At 45.2% G+C, this 17989-nt stretch overlaps 1 protein-coding gene across 1 annotated transcript in view; it reads right to left on the reverse strand.

Annotated features, from left to right (window-relative positions):
* The window catches only part of CACNA1B (calcium voltage-gated channel subunit alpha1 B), a 309084-nt gene that overhangs the window by 270720 nt on the left and 20375 nt on the right, over positions 1-17989 (reverse strand). The gene's annotated exons all lie outside the window — the stretch shown is intronic.

A 17989-nucleotide genomic window follows, 5' to 3' on the forward strand; every position in this document is an offset into this window, starting at 1 on the left:
GTTAATAAAATGAAATGGTACGTAATAATTTTTTAAATTAAAATATTTTGGACACGATGATTGCAAGCTAAGATTATCTGTGACTGAGCCCCGCTTCTGTTGGAAAGCTGTAACAAGAAATTCACTTAAATTAAAAGCACTTCTTTTCAGATGCTTTGAATATAGGAACACTGGAAGAAAGCGCTTCAGGTCAAAGATATCTGTATGGGCAGGGGGAGTGGTATTGTATGTACACATATAGATACATGTATATATATATATAAAAACGTACTTTGCCACCTTAACAGCTCTAGAAATGGCTCCTCTTTGGAAGATCTAATGTGAAATGAGAGAAGCGCTTGGTCCCAAATGGGGTATACAGCTGACTAAACCCTGGGAAAAAAAAGACTGGAAAAAAATTCTCAACAAGATTTTAGGTTCCTCCTCCTAAGTCAGATAATACCTACCCCGGTCTTCCCTGAGCTGAGAGGTGAAACCGGTGGGACGAGCAACAGGGGATAAGAGATCCTGAGAAATAAGGGTATGAATGTATCAAACCTCCCAGCTCAAAACAAAAGAAAAATTTATGTAAAAATATATATATATATATATATATATATGACCACAAACTTGAGGGCAGAAGAAACCCCAGGTAGAGAAGTATTTGGAAAAGGACGGACAGCCCAGCTCCTCCTCTCCTGCCTGAGGACTTCCAGGACTGGCCTACAACTGGACCAGGGCCATCCCGGGCAAATCGTTTTATAGACAAGTGTACAAACAGGCTGTAAGACAATCCCGTCACCGCACACAGCTCGGATCTGAAAAAAGACCAGACAAAAGGAGACAAGCATACGGCGCGTTCGGGGCGGTGATTGGCAGGCGACACACTCGATCCAGGAATTTGTTTTGAAAACTGTGTGATCATTTTTCACTCAGCTTCAGCTCCTTTTCCCTCTCAGGGAGAGGCAGAGGGGACACGTGAATCCTTGGTTCGAGAGAGGGGGTGGTTATTGAGTGGTTTTTTGCCTCAAAGCTCATTCCTCTCCTTGCTCACCAGAGCCCCATTTCACGAGCACGCAGCCTGTCACAAAAAGCATTAAACCTTCAAAGCATTTCGTGAAAAATAAAATGAAGAGCAGGCTGCTTTCTTATGGCTTCGTTGAAATCCAGAGAAAACTGGGGGCCCCTCCGTGCCCTCCCCATCAATGCAGAGGCTGAAGACAATGAGGGAAAACCAAAATGGAATGAAATCTTCAAACGCCTCTTCAGCAATTCATCTATCCTAGGAGGAACAGGGAGGTCTAACGATACAAACTGCCCTTCTTCTAAACCTCTCAGGCTTGAAATAATCAGTGCAGGGTTTTTTAAAACATTTTCCCAAGGGAAACAGAGAAAATAAAAGGCTTTGGTGCCTCTGGAGCAAGAGGCACCTCTGCTTTCATCTCCAGGGAACTTTGCTTAGAGATGCATCTTCCTGACTCTTGCCTGGGTCCGTCTTCTACTTGACTGCAGCCTTTTCTGATTGCCGGTGTTTGAAGACTGTTCAACCTTCTCTTTGCTGTAAAACAGCAGCTGTAACGCTCCATGTTTTCCAGGAAAATGCCGGTAGGAGATTCTTAACCTTTCAGCATTTCTTTTTTGTTTCTTTCTGAGGTCTGAACTGTTTCAGTAGACCCTTCAGATGTTTTAAACTGAATTTAACAGCCAAGACCCGCCACCAGCAATGCCTAAATGCTACACTGAGGAATCGATTTTCTTCCGCGTATTTCTTCTGGCATCACAGACTACAGAAGACCAGAGACAGGATGCTGCTTTGTGTAACAGAATATTCTTCCTATCAACATGCTTCCTCAACAGAGGTATCAAAACAGTCCAGATAAACAGAATAAAGCATCTTCTTTGGCACTGCATGCTAGACCCCTTCTTTCTATAGAATACTCTTTTCAGGGCTCAGTGCTGTCAGAAACATTATCTTAGTTTCCTTATTCTCCTGTATTTACTTTGTTCTGTTTCCCTGGCAGGTTTAAGTACTTCCCATGCCAGCAGGCAGGTCGCTTCTGATTCAAGAAGAATGCATTTCACAAGAGACTAGCAATGGAAAATCCTGATTCCAGACACTTCCCTGGGGGGGAAAAATAGATTTCTTGGTGTAGAAACAGCAGAAAAAAAAAATAATTATTGCTACCTGGAGTTAGATAAGGGAACTTTTCAGTTTGATGATCCAAATGAAAACTTAAGAAAAAGGTATGCAAGACAATGTGCCTTCCTAGGGAAAAGTATCCAGGAGAAACTATGTTAGGTCAACCAAATATTTAGTTTGACCAGAAAGTAATAGATTTATGATGTATGAGTCATTTAATTAATTTTTATTTACAGTTTAGACCAGTGCTATTTCAAAGCATAAAGTCGAAGAGTATAATTTCAGATACATAAAAGCAATATAATTAGGGGCCATTCCAAAATGAAGGAATTTAAATTTTCTTCCTTCCCCATTTTTGGGTTGAAACTTCCATCTTTCAACATATGTATTAACAAATTAAAAAAGAAATCTCATGTCTTCCTCCCTTATGGTATTGCTTCTTTCCCTATGCATGCTCTTATCCATCTCTTTGGCCTTCTGGAGAGCCCCTTGTTCAGCACAATGGGAGAACGATGCTTGTGCTGAAATAAATTTAAAACAGCTCTTACAAACACATCAAAAACCACAATTTAGAAAATGAGAAGGAGAAAATGAAGGAGACCTTGTGTGCCCCAGCCCCTGAAGCATGGTTAAACCACAGCTAAGAGACTTCATGCTGCCTTTCCTAGTTAAGGGTCCCGGTGGCCAACAGCCTTATAACAACCTTTTGCCAAACTCACCAAGCATCCAATCCTATGAAACATCATTGCTTGCAAAACCAGCCCTTTTCCTACCACATTTTCCTGAAGACGGCAAAGACGGTATCGTCTTTCTCCTGGCAGTCCCTGCTTTTACAAGATATTTAGCTGAGAAAGCTCAGCAGACAGCCTTTCCCACCCACTTTTATCCAGAACTGTGAACACGTGAAAGGACAGTAACGCTGCCCATAAGAAGTCGTCCTGTTATTTTTCAGTTGTGTCACCTCCAGCCACCAGGACCACCTGAATAACCTATCTGACATCAAAAGCAATTCTGATATCCAGTTTCCATCCCTTCCAGCCTGTCTGGATGAACCACACTGCAGAGCTTTCCACCAGCCTCCACGGCATTGAGGAAAACGTGTTGGTCCCAACCATCTTGAGCCCTTCAGACCAAGCCCCGAGCACCTCCATCTGCCTTCCCCTGTCCCACACACCAAGTTGCCATGCCCTTGTGTTACTTCAGGCCAACATTTTCCCCTTCGACTCACTAAGATTTTTCTGAGGGTTTGTCAGACATCTTGTCTGTGCAAAGAGGCAGAAAGTACCACCTAGGCTGTGAGGAAAACTGCTCACAGACTGAAATCTGGGTGAAGAACCTTGTAGAGTTCATTTAGAGCAATCTCAGAGAGATCTCTGACTTCCTCTGAGGAAAAGGATCATTAAATATTTGGCCCAAACTAACCAAAATAACTTGGACTACAGGAAAAGAAGGCTCTCTGTGACGCTCCGCTCATCCAGGTGGGTGACAAGATTCTGTTGATGGCAATGACTTGCCCCAGGGAACAAGACCAGAGTCACATCTGGTATTTCCGCCTGACGAGGAGTGCATTCAAGGCTCAAGAAAATAGCATCATCCAGAAGGAATAAGTGAATCAACTGATTGTGGAAGAAACCGTCACTTCCAGGAAGGCAAACATAAAATCTCCAACACTGATACAAAGACCACCATTGGTATTTGCCAATGTCATACACCCATGCTAAGTATGCCTTTTTTTGCCTTCCCCATGACTTTTTAAAAGCTGGAAGAGGGCCAGCAAGCTTATTCAGGAAATAGCAGAGATGCTTCCTGCTGTGCTTGAGACCCCCAGATAACACTATTGTTCACATACACAAGGACTGTAAAGAATTAAAGTAGTTTTCCTATCAGAAAACAAATTTCCACTTCTTTACTTCATCTGTCAGATTTCCAGATTTACATAACAAGTATCTCCCAGTGACAGCACTGAGCTTTTATAAGAGCCAGGGATCCTTCATCCAGCCTGCAATGGGTCGTTTTTCTCATCATTCAAATAGTAATTGGTTTTCTGTAAAACCAAACTGTGCAGGTAGGACACCAAGGACTTTACAACCATGATCCTAAACATGTACAGCACCTCTCTTAGCAAACTCATAGAATCATAGAATGGTTACAGTTGGAAGGGACCTTAAAGATCATCTGGTTCCAACCCCCTGCCCTGGGCAGGGACACCTCCCACCAGAACAGGTTGCTCCAAGCCCCGTCCAACCTGGCCTTGAACCCCTCCAGGGATGTGCCCTCAACAGTTTCTCTGGGCAACCTGTTCCAGTGCCTCACCACCCTCACAGTGAAGAATTTCTTCCTGATATCCAATCTAAATCTCCCCTCTTCCAGATTGAAACCATTCCCCCTCGTCCTATGGTTTCCCTCCCTGATCCAGAGTCCCTCCCCAGCTTTCCTGGAGCCCCTTTAGGGACTGGAAGGGGCTTTAAGGTTTCCCTGGAGCCTTCTCTTCTCCAGGCTGAACCCCCCCAGCTCTCTCAGCCTGTCCTCACAGCAGAGGGCCTCCAGCCCTCTAATCGTCTTTGTGGGCCTCCTCTGGACCCGCTCCAACAGGCCCATGTCCGTTTGGACATGGACCTGTTGGGGTCCCCATGGGGTCCCATGTATGTTGATGGCCCCAGAGCTGGAGGCAGCACTGCAGGGGGGTCTCCCCAGAGCGGGGCAGAGGGGCAGAATCCCCTCCCTCGCCCTGCTGGCCACGTTGCTGGAGATGCAGCCCAGGCTGCGGTTGGCTTTCTGGGCCACAAGTGCAAGTTGCCAGCTCCTGTCGAGCTTCTTATCCAGCAACACCCCCAAGTCCTTCTCCTCAGGGCTGCTCTCAATCCATTCTCTGCATAGCCCGTGTTCGTGCTTGCTGATGAACCCAGGCTGTTTTACAACCTGTAACACTCACTTTCCATAGCACACGGATGTAACCGCTGGGGTGGATGGCAGGGAGCTATTTCCCAATGTACAATGGTGCTCCGAAGATCTGGCCAGGAAGCTAAGAAGAAACCACATAATTAAAGGTGCAAGGAAGGCTTACGGAGGCAGATGCTAAGATGTGTCATTGCCAGGATGCTAGGACTAAAAAAAAACCAGTTCAGCTAGAAGCACCATGTGGGCTTAGTGACCTTGCTGGGTTGGGGCCTCACTTTTATATCTGCTCTAGGAAGATCTGCAATGAACTTCACACCGAGCTCTAGAGGAGGAGGAATTTAGCGTGCTCTGTACCAGCTCCCCTTCCTGGTCTTAAAAAAGCAGGCAGCTGCCTAAATCAAACATCAAGGCGACTGCATTTTTGTTCTCTGTTGCTTTATTACTATTCTACTACCTCCCTCCTTCATTTCCTCTCCTAGAAGACGGGTAATAGTTATGTTTCTCTCTCATCTTTCATGAGATATTCGATAATTGTCTGCTTGCCAGCTGCTACAAGCTCTTTGACGAAAGATGCACAGAAGCTGGAAGCATGACCGTCTCCATCAGGCCTCATGAAAACCTGCTCAGGGGACATCTTTGTGGAGCCATTTTGAGCTGGTACATGGCTCACACAAAGGATTTCAGTCTAGGGAAAAACCCACCTCGGTTCTTAGCCCGTTATATGAAAGTTTCTACTAAAGACCATTAGTAGTGCAGAAATATTGAGGTAGGTGCTATGAACAAAAAGGTGATTTCTGCCCTCCAGAGCAAGCTGGTTTGTAAGGCACTAACTTCAACCTTAGCTCATGATGCAATAGAATTCCATTTTTACAGATGGGGGGAAGCAGAGGAAATTTGGCCCGAGGTCAGCTGTTATAATGGAGGAGTTCTTGCCTTGCAGCACCTCATTCATCCCGTTTCGTCAGCCACTTAATCATCATTTAATCCAAGGATACTCATTCATTCTGGTTTCTCACAGCCCTGCGGGGAGTCTTTCACAGTGTCATCTGAGATATTTAAAGCTGGGCGGCTGGCAAGGACAGCTCGGAGGATGGCATCAATTGTCTGCATCAAGTTCCTTGACCCTTACTTTGAAGAGCTCCTTTGCACCAGCGGAAAAAAAATAGAAGAGTGCTAAATGGCCCTTATGAAGATGAAATGGCCCAACAGCAGCACATTCATTTACTTAGATCATCAGGGCCATCTCGCTTGTGATCCTAAGTATGAGAGAGAGAAGTTAAATCTTTTTTGAAAAGTTCTCTTAGAAGACCCAAGACAGATCTGCAGCCTCTAGAGATTCACGCAGAGACAGACACCCAAGAGATTATATTTAAATTTTTAAATAGCTCTGGTTGATTGGGTCAGTCTCTGTTTAATGACACAGACTGATGGTCATTCAGGTTGGGGTTGATTTTTCCTGAAGCTTCTGGCACCCACTAGTGATTACAAAATGAGGTAATTGTGGAACAGATTCATTAGGCCACAAACAGGTTCAGGGCTCTCCATTGCCCGACCTTTCACATCCTTAGAGGCTCTGGGGTGGGACAGAGAGAACTTGTCTGCATGGCTTTGTCCTTGTGATCTTTGTTTCAAATGATAAGAAGGTGCAAAAAGAGCAATCCCAGGGTTCAGATTTCTACAGAATAGATAGAACAATAACATAAAAATTGACAAATTGAAAACCTAACAGCGCAAACCACAAAAGAAGAAATAGGGGAAAATCTGATTGTTAGCCTGTAAGACAGAGTAATCATCCTAAAAATTGTGGAGATACATTCATGTTGCTAAGGCTCCTTTCAGACACCAGAGTCAGTCCCTCATCTATAACCAAGAGAGCAATTTTAGAATTCAGCAAGATCAATCATAAAGCACTGGTGAAGTGGGAGAAAAGACTTTCCTGGAAGAGAGCAGATTGAAATTTCCAGACGCTCAGTGACACCAGTTGTTTCTTTGAGCTGTGCACGAAATAACTGGGGCCAGATTCGCCTTCATTATGCCGCGGGCAATGAGAACCAGAAGCAAACCTGACACACAGAAGGACATGAGATATGTTAGTCTATACCTGGAGTTGGAGTTTTTCCTCTCCTTTCATCAGCAAAAATCCCATCATGAGATTTTCCTAGAAGCATCTATTCACAGCCACCAGAGCAGGGTAGAACATATCTGCAACAAAAGATGACTGCAACAATTTGTTATTTGCTCCAAAAGGGTCAAGAACGAGCTGCAAAATTGGCATGCTGTCTGGAAGACCTAAAAAGCAACAGGGTGATTGCAAATGATGCTGGCGTCCAGGACAAAGTCATCCAGAGAAGTGCTCCAGCCACACTCCCAGCCTCAAACAGCTCTACAAAACCAATTAAAAGGGCTGAAAAATTATCAGGACCTGAAGTCTATGTATATTTTTGGTTCAGACCAGCTTGAAAGGGACAGTTTGAAGGACTTTGTGGCATAAGGGCCTGGAAAGCTTTATTCAGAGGTACAAAGGATTAGTTTATGGGACAGTAATTACTCTGCGGTAAAGGACATTAGTTTGAAGTTCCTAGGGTTCGAGATATTTCATTGTTCATCCCGCACCCCGTTTGCAATGATATCATTTCAAAGTGATGGATTCAAATTTACGCAAGTGATGCTGGACTAGGACAGAGAATATACTTTCTATGTTTTATGAGCATAAAGAGATCCATAAATTTTGAGTAAAAAAGTCATTACAAAGAGGAAAAAAAAAAATATTTTAGCTGTCAATCTGACTCTATTGCTGAGGGGATAATTCGGCAGGGTAACGGGAGCCCTGCAGACCCAACCATCTTTGCTGGCTGCCCTGCAGGCAGCAGCTGGCAGGTCCCCACCAGCAATGTTGTGTCTTCCCACCTCCTGCCCACGGGGTGTACAAACAGCACAGCTGCGCCCCCATCTCTGCGCATCAGTCTGCGACAATGGGGAAGGACAAGGTGAGCACAACCAGCCCTGGGACGGGAGGACCCATCTCTTTGCGCTGTACAAATGTGACAGCCTTCTATCGTCACCCCCTTGAACCGTCTGCGGACCCATGAGAAACCAGTGGGACCTCTGACAGCAACTGCACCAACCAAGCCAGTCCCAAGCTGGGAATTCCATAGTGCAACACGGTCAAAAGATTTTGGGACTGATTGACACCCACCGAAGCTAGCAATAACAGTGTTAAGGACCGACCACCTACAGCAAACCGCTAAATCCTGAACGCAAAGCCTCTGCCTTTCCCACTGACAAAAGGAAAGGCCCTTTCCAAAGATGTGTGCAACTCACCTGCAAAAAATCAGCTATGCAGCAGGTTGGAAGGGGTCTCATCCAGCGTACCATCACAAGAGACTGCAGTAAGGATGAACATAGAACCATAGAATGTGTTGGGTTGGAAGGGACCTCTAAAGGCCATCTAGTCCAACCCCCCTGCAGTCAGCAGGGACACCTTCAACTAGATCAGGTTGCTCAGAGCCTCATCCAGCCTGGCCTTGAATGTCTCCAGGGATGGGGCCTCCAACCCCTCTCTGGGCAACCTGGGCCAGTGTCTCACCATCCTTAAAGTACTTCTAGCCATGTCTAGCCTAAACCTGTCCCACTCTAGCTTAACATCTAGTTTTAACATGTTGAAAAGCTTCTTGTGTACACAAGAACATTTTTGAGCTGGGGAAGAGGAGGATCACTGAGAGCTCCCTCACCTTCCCATCACTCTCTCATCTTCATGCAGAACCTGACACACCAAAATCCTTGGACCTGTAGGTCCCAGCAAGGCATATGCAGAACCCACTCTGCAGGAACAACACCACCACACAACTGTAGGACACAAACCGTTTTAATGCCTTTAGAAGGGCAAGTAAAGGGAAGGAAGAATAAAGCTTCTGCTTGGATTTGCACCAGAATTGAAATCACCTGTCAATCACACAAACCAGCCCAAGTCAGCTGGGGTTTCATCGCCCCCTTTGGACCAAGAAGCATCCAAACATTAGCATAAAACAACTGCAGTTTGCAGGATCACATGGCTAAGAATGTGTTGCCTCTCCAAAAAAGGTCTCCAAAACAGCATTAGACTTGCTATTAAAACAACATGAAGAACACGATCCCACCCCAGCAAGAAAAGAGCAGCTATTTACTCCTAATTGTTTCATTCCAAGAAAACTAGTTTGAATATATGTTTAATGTTTCCGACAGTTTTTCCTATGCTTGCTAAGCGCTTCTGCTGGAAACAAATATAATCGCAATTTAACGTTATACATACCAACAAAATGCAAATTACAAGAGCAATAGTCTGGAGTCTTCATCCTTTATCTCATCTGTATCCCAGTCTCCCCACTTGCAAACTATGAATGTCTGCTCACGGATTTTCTTTTTGGTTTTTGGTTGTTGTTTTTTTTTAAAGCATGCAGCCAAATAACTTATGCCACATTGTGTTTCTTTCCTCCAATATAAATAATGTTCACTTAACAGTGAATGCACTAGAGAACTACGTTTCCATTGAGTTGTCATTTCCAGAAATATTCTTCTTTTGGGTAGAACTTTTCCAGTCTCAGATGAAAGGCAATTTTTCTCCCCGCTTATTTCCATCTTTTCAGTATATCTTGCTCTTATTTTTAATTTTAAAGTAACAGCAATATCTCCCAGTAAGAACTGCAGAGAAAGCACAGACTTCTTCCTGACCTGTAACTATGGCTTAATTTGGAGACTATTTATAACCCATCTGACAAACAGTTGAATTTCTGTGAGCAGGTCAGTAGCGAAATTGCATCTTTCACTGTAACCAAGCGCGAAGTGCCAGGAATGGCACAGGGGAGGGGAGGAGAAGGGAAAGTGCCCATAAAACTCCCAAGATATTTACATTTGACAGCTGGGAAAGCAAGGAAGCAGCCACTACCAAGGGAAACAGGTATGACACGTTTAGTCTTTGAACAGTTTAGCCTTGTTTCCCCAAAAGAACGCAGAGCAGAGGGCAATGGCAGGATGGGTTCATTTTCTGAGCCACTCGATTCCCAGATGAATCCCCCCCTTTTCTTGTTGCCAATTGGTCAAAAGGGTAAACTTTTAAGGCAGCAACTACAACCACTAATGTGCTTAACCAGTTGAGGGTTACAATCGACCTTGCAGAGCTGTTGTCTCATCAGACCATCTGGTCTGTACAACACCTGGCACCGGCGGGGCTGTGGGCCCCAAAACACTGCAATAACACCAATGAAGATCAGCATCTCTCGGTGCAGGTTTGCAGACAGCAGGGAACATCAGCAGGGATGTGGCAATGCCAGCCCGCCCCATCCCCTCTCCCAGGTGGGTACACCAAGCAACTCCCCTGTGTTATGCCATGCAACGTACCCAGGTTTGGCCCCTTGAAACAAAAAGGCCCATAGTGGCCTTTGAGTCCCAGGGCACGATCCCACCTACAACTGCTCTGGGCCAAATGGGGCTCTGGGGGGGCCTTTTCACCAGGCAGCTCACAACCCCTGAGGAAGGCTTGGATGGGGGAAGAGGTGGTGAGAGATAAGATCTTCCCTTACTTTATTTGTTTGTCGGAGTTTTTTGTAAATACAAGTAGTTCACACAACTTTCAATTCGGACAACTGAAATGAAACCAGTATCAAAAAGAGGGAAGATATTTTATTCAAAGTTTCCACGTGAATCCTTTCTTACTTCCTCCCCCCCGCAATGAAACAATTTAACATGAACACAAACTGGGTTTGTCAGCTAAAATAAATATGAGAAATGCTCCCCGCCACACAAAGACACACTCTGCTTCTGATTGTTTTCTCCCTTGCTCCTCCTGGAAGGAGTACACGATCTAGGCCAGCAGCTTCATCCACTTTCCAGTCCTAAAAATAAACAGCGTTTGTTCCTTGCCCCTTTTGCTTCACAAGATCTCAGATGTTAAATATTCAAACAATCCACATATAGAAAACTGATTCATCTCAATTATTCTTGGACATTTTTCTCCTAAAGTACATATATACCAAGTAAAGAAATAATACCACTAAGTTTTTTTCCTTCACACTACAGCTATATCACCAACAACTTTAAAAAATCACTTTTCACTAACAGATGGCAAAGAGGGCTAACTGATGGGATGAGTGGTAGAAGGTTTCAGATGAGCATTCAGTACAAGTTGCATAAACTGTCATCTTTAAGCTAAAACGTCCACTAAGACGTTCTTTACCACCGTCACCTACGTGATTTTTTTCCTTCCTGTGTGCGTTTACGCATCATGAGATGAGAAGTACATGAAGTTACCAACAGACTTAAAGCCAAACACTCCCACCTCTTTTTATTGTTTCTAGTTTTCTACTTTTAAGGTGGAGTTTTCTAGGTGTCTGAGCGTTCTTCAGAACCGATGAAGTGGCAGAGCCCTTTCCTAAATCAAGGAGGACCGTAAGAAAACTCCAGTGATGTTAAGAGAAGCCCTAAAAATCTTTCATTTTGGACTGGTGCCCTGAAACTCAACAGGGAACTAGCACGTACAGGAGAAACGAGCCTACCACTGTTCCCAAAAACATGCTTTGAAAGTATTAAGTGAAAATTAATGGTTACTTTTGTCTTTCATATTCCTATACCTCCCTTTCCACTGTAAAATAAGAAACATCAAAGTCTGTCTCACAGGGGTGTTGTGAAAGTGAATTAATGTTTGTGTGAAGCACTCGTACTATAGCAGTGAGGTTCATAAAAAAAGGCCTAGAAGGAAATGAAGATTCCCATCTTCAGCCCACGTTTGAATGGTGAGCTGTAAATAAGGCCCAGGGCTGTGCAGCGAACAATAAAGATGGCAAATGAGATTAGCACAGTCCCTCCTGCAGCCTCAAACAAAGCTGGAGCCCAGCGGAGAAGCATGGGGGCGATCAAAGATGAGCTCGGTACAGACACGCTGCCAGCCAGGGTTCATTCCAACATTTCCCCATTTCTGACTAATTGCTCACTGAGCAGAAAATTATTTTGGGGCATTGAGTCTGCTTTGCGACAGGACAAGTCAGTCTGGAGGTAGACCAGGTGCCTGGTGGGATGTCCTTGCTCCTAGGAGCATCCCCATCGAGCACTTCTGTGCTCCCAGGAAGGCCATCTCCTCTCCTGCCATGACATAGTTGCAGCTGGGACAACGCAGACCAGAAACCCTCCTCCCCACTGTCCTGTACCCCACAAGAGCAAAGCACCGAGAGCAAACAGAGCTGCGATGCCACTCGTCATGTGCATGCTGCATGCACGGGTTGTAAAAGGCTCCAGGGGCAGGTGTGCCATAGAGACGCAAGTTAATATTCGACAGAGTGAGGACACCATCTGTGCCCCAGCAGCCCGGCGTGCACCATCTCACTGGGAGCCCAGGCTGACGCTCACCCAATGCATGCGCTCCATTGCGGGCATCTTGCGCCCCTCCGCTGATGAGCACAAGCAACGGCTTTCCATCAGAGATGGGCTCAGGAGGGTGGCTTGGGGCAGCCCAGCTTCTTGGGAGATGGAGACCCTCAGGAGATCAAAACAATTCCAAGGACCACAACACTGGTGTGCAACCCTAAAATTAACTGTAGCAGGTTGAAGTTCAGCTTCTGCGGGCTGGGCCATCGCTCCATGCCAGCAAGCACGGAGCAATCAGGAAGACTCATTAACGCAGAAGACATTTCAGCAAAAGGCTGAATCTTTAAGGATGCTCTGTCTGCTGGACCCATCTGCCCAGGAACTGAGTATTGCAGCAGCATAAGAGAAATTCCTCCCCTCACCCCACCCCCCATAGATTTAGGTCAACCACAACACTTTAGAAACTCATGCTAAGTTTGCCAAAACATTTCCTTGAAGGAAGGGAACATGGAGAACATTTTGTATGTCAACATTGTTAAATTGAAACCTTTATAGAGTTTGGTCTTTTCTACTTGGAAGGATGTTACATTTTCATTTCACAAATAAAATGGAAGTTATTGAGACCATTAAGAGCTCAAAAAATTTTCTTAATCCAGATTAGACAAAAATGTTACTCCTCATTTTACCCAATTGTCTTGCCTTTTTAATCTGCTTTTCATCTGAAACTCGGTTCTTTCAGTGCTTGTGCATAGCATGAAACAATTTCCTTGATTTGTCAGCGCTACAAGCAAGCCAAAATAACAGTTATTTGCACAACTAAAGTGGTCGCGCCACATACATTTCCATACCTATCAGACAGCTAAATTTAACTGCTTAATTATGGAGGGGGGAAGAGGGGAACAGTAAGAAAGGCCGCACCTGGCGGCAAACAACCGTGTCTCCTTGCTTCAGGAGCGGTGCTGGAACCCTCTGAATAGTCTCTTCATCCTTTCATTCCCCTGCTTGATGCTGGAACAGGATGTCAGATCTCTGCTTGTACACTTTGTCCCCATCTTAAATCTACGTTTGAAGAACTACAATGAGTGTAAAAAGGAGAAAGCTGAGAGGTTTAATTACTTTTATCCATGTTTGAGAGGCTCTCTCAAGTATATCCAGGGTTCCTGGAATTGCGGCCCCAGTGCCAGGGAGAAAATGAACAGCAAGAGACAGGCTAAAAAAAGTCCCCGGCTCCCAGATATTTGCCTGAAACACAGCTTATTTCCAAGAACCCTGCACTGTAAGGCTGGCCGGGGCTCGTCTCCAGCAACGCCCTTTCCATCTCTCTGCTACAAGGTTACTCTCATATTAAGCTCATGGATTTAGTGATCCTCCTCGCACACGCGCCCGAACCAGCCTTGGGGCCGGATGAGGTGGGAAGTGGCAAGAGGTGGGTTTTGCACTGCTGAGTTTGCTTTAATCAAAGCATAAGGGAAGAGGATCTGCATCCGGCACAGACTGCAGCTCAGCTCCACGCGCTGCAGGAGCCAGCTACCTAACGCCCCAGCTTCAACAACACTCCTTCGTGTCTCTCGAAAGGCACGCTGCAGTTAGCCAGCCTCAAGCTGCAAAGCAAAGCCCGAGCATTTTGCTAGTCGTTTCCACCAAGTCACCTTCCCAGGGTCTGCGGCATCTTAAGTACGCCGAGCCCCGGCTGATCCGCAGGCTGCTCGAGGTGGCAGGCAGCGGTGCCGAGGGAGGGGACAGAGCCCCAGGAGCTCACATGCAGTTTTAGATTTCATCCCTGAGACATTAAGGGTGATAACACACCGACTGAAGCCCTTGCACAGGATGCAGCTCTGTTGAAGGGTACCAGATCAGCACTTTTCCACCTGCCACCCTACGTCAATGCTTTAGCTAAGGCAACAGACAGCTCTTTTTAGCTACACCTTGTAAGTCCTTCAATCAAGGCACACAGAGCAACTGTGCACGTCCTCACCCCATTTCTGCCAGTGTTTTAAAGATTTCATTTGTTGTTTTGGTTTTGCTCAAGTCCCTTATTCCTAAAGAGGAAAGCAGATGTAAGTACGACCCATGGTACCTGGTAAAGATAAGAACTCAGTAGCAGCTAGAAATCTCTTATGGACGAGACGCAGTACTCAAGACTTGTAGGCTTTCCCTGCACCTCACACAGACACCCACACACTGCCCAACACTTGGCTGCAAACACCATGGGACTATCAGACCACTTGCCTGCAGCTGAGCTGCCCACACACCACTTGGAAACGCTGGCATGAGGCATCTGGATTTCACTGATCTCCCTTCCTACAAACATCCCTGCAAAAAGAGTCAGGAGTCTCAAAATAGTATGGAAAATGCCCAGCAGGGACGTACCCAAAGGCCTTGTCTCTGTCCTGGTGAAGATGTTCTGTCCACCTCCTGCGCTTTCTTCACCCCAAGTCACTGTGGCTACTGCAGACTCCTTCCCAGCCCTGCCTCAATCCATCCATCCTAGTGCCGTGACGTTCCAGGTAAAGAGCTTTCCTCACCAGGTTCACTGCAATCCCAGCTTCAACTGTGCTTCCTACACGAGCAGCAGGGCCAAAGCAATACCACCATTGCCAGAAACAAGCTGCATGGTGAAACAAATGGCTCCCTGACCCCACCAGCACAGCCCTGAGCACAGGGTGGGCACCCGTTAACTCACACCCCATGGAAGAGGCAGTTGAGGTTGTCCTCTCTGTCGCTCCGTTATACAAGGTCCTGATCAGCCTCACAACAAGGTGCCCATGTGGTTCACCTTCCCACGGCATACGCGCTGCCTGCGCCACTCCTGCAAGGACATCAAGCCTCGCTCTATCGCTGTCTTTCCATGGATAGGGATCCTTTTTCACAAACTGCGTTACAGTGCTTTTAATAACCTAGCCGTGGACAGAAGGTTGTTTCTCTCAATCGTCTCCTATCTCTGGAGCAGCAGGCTGGGTTGGATACCGTCTTTTGATGTCTGAAAGATCTTGTTCACAAACCTCTGAGTTGTTGTTTTCAGTTTTTAAACAAAAAGATCACCTGGCCAGTAAAAAAAGACAGGCTTTTTAAGAGGAGGAATAGGCACATAACCTATGTTTCACATGTTTTCCATGTGAAAAACAGTAGCTCACAGTTGTGCATAAAATGAGATTTGAGAGGATGATGAATTGTAAACTGGGAATTAGAGGTGAAGGCAGTTGTTCAGTGCAGGAAGGATGGGGACAGCATTACATATCTGGCAGCCTCCCTTACTAGAGGATATGATTATTAAAGATGTTCCAACACTTTCATCCTCTCAACACCTTTAGGCACTTGGGCAGTGCCGCTATTTCCCAGATGGGGCCAAGCGACCCAGCCTGGGCTGGCCATCATGCAGTAAAGCTGATCTCCATTCACCCAAGCTGGTTCCCAGCCAACAGATAGGCCTTCTATTTGGGACTAGAGAGATAACATGGACCATTTGCCACATGATGACATGGTAAGCTCCTGGATGCACTGCAACATGAGCAGTAAGGAGTACCAGACAGCTGCTGTACAGTTGGAGTTGGATGATCAAGACCTGAAGGAGGTCCAAGAGCTGATAGTGATGCTGGGATAATTTTAGGCAAGAACCTCAACTATATAGTTGGCGCATCATCTATAATAAGACAAGAGAATTACCTTCTCCTAACCCTACTGGCAATGGGTTTACACCATGGTATTTGACATTTACCACTTGTTCTTGAACAGCTAGGTTGGCTTCTGCAGAGCTGAAAAATAAAATATCAGGTTTGGTCCATGCGTATGACCAGGAAGATCCAGCAGAGCAAATGTCTGCAGCACCAAGGGCCGTTTTGCAAAGTCACTTTTCTTGATCCTATCCATATTTCAGAACATCTCCAACTGAGCCCCATTAATGTAATTGATTTTTAATGGCATTCTCAAAGAAACGATGTGAAGATTTTAACAGGCTATTAGACTGAAATCGAGCCTCACCTAAACTTTCCTCCCTAGGAACAAAGGTTTCCAAAGATGCAGGGGGCTACACCATTCCTGCTAATGGGCAAGGAAGTATCCAGTGACCTGGGGAAAAGGGACGCTAATTCCCCATATTGCACCCCACATGGCATTGATCCCACCACTGTTAGAGAGCAGAGGTTTGTAAATACAAGGGAAGGTTTTCTCATCCTTCCCACACAAGCAAGACCAGAGGCCAGCCCCAGAGGGATCAGAAGCAGAAGTATCATGTGATGAGCTGGAGGTCTTCCAGGTTTTGAAAAGAAGAAGAATAAAATACACGTCCTGCTTGCTTTTGGTCTCTGGGCTCCTTCATGCCAAGCAGCCATTGCCTGATTTCTCAGATCAGGCCTTTGAAACCCAAACAGCTGAGCCTGGCAAGTGGTTATAGCCGATGGTTTCAGCCGTGCTGCTTTCCCGTGAGGGCTTGTGCTGCAGTAAACCTTTATAGTCTCTGTCCTTCTCCTATGGAAAGAGGACCAGGCAAGAACTTCCAACTTCTCACTTTTGTTCACTTCCTTTATGCACCATGAGCCATATCTTTTCAAAATCTACCCGTGGTCCAAGCAATTTAAAGCCAAGATGTCACCCTGAAGACTGACTTTGCCATGGATGACATTCCTCTTCCTCTATGCAGTCACTTCTGCTCCGGCAGAAGAGGAGCCACTCCTTTTTTTTTATTCTCTAGCAAATCAGTGACAATACTTCTGGACATTTTGACTCAAAGCATGTCACCTCCCCCAAAGGTCCAATCTTTCCTCAGGTTAAAATCTGACAGACACCCACATTTGCAATTTCCCCTGTGTGGCACGCCATCGTTTTAACACATTCCCCGTGGTACACGAACGCTGAGCTCCATGTAAGATTCTCCCACTCACTGTGAGTGAGCATCTGCATTTCTAGAAGATTATGCTGTTACCATCTATTTTACTTCTGATTCAAATTCTCCTCACTTGATTTCAACATTTTTAAAGACTTATTTTTACTTCTTTTGAGACATTTTAAACCTCACTTCTTTTCAATACTGTCAACCATTCTTTTCACTAGTACATTACAAATTCGGGTATTATCTTGATTTCTAGAGAGGTAGAAATGTGGACCAAAAAAAAAAGAGAAAAGCAATGGCCTAAAATCCTTTATTAGTCAATAACATGGGCAGAAGAGAAAAACAGGACATCCAAAATCCCACTCCATCACTCACTCTGCCAGGCAAGGGAACTGAAACTGTATTATCCTGGATCTGTCTCAGTCACAGCATCGTCTGCTGCTATAGTCTCACATTCTTTCATGCCTTCCAATTAAAACAAGGAAATTGGATCATGCTGAGCTTCCTTTGTCCTTTTCACCTCTTGTGAAAGTCAGGGGTTACCATAATTTTATACTTGTTATAATTAGCTTTAATGTTGTAACTTGGGAGGGGAAAAAAAAGTTCAGTGTTCTTTTAATAATAGACTTAGTGAATCATGAAGTGGTCTTATCTTTTCCACGACTGGTAGCCATGTTTAGTATTTCCAAATCCTCTTACATTGTACGTAAGTAACTTAAATATTTTATTCATTACTATAGAAAAAGAAATTTAAACTGTGCGACAAGCTCAGAATTCACCCACTCAGTCCAGGCTTGGAGATAAGTCTGATCACA

This window comes from Rissa tridactyla, chromosome 14 (genome assembly GCF_028500815.1).
Source record: "Rissa tridactyla isolate bRisTri1 chromosome 14, bRisTri1.patW.cur.20221130, whole genome shotgun sequence".
Classification (NCBI taxonomy): Eukaryota; Metazoa; Chordata; class Aves; order Charadriiformes; family Laridae; genus Rissa; species Rissa tridactyla.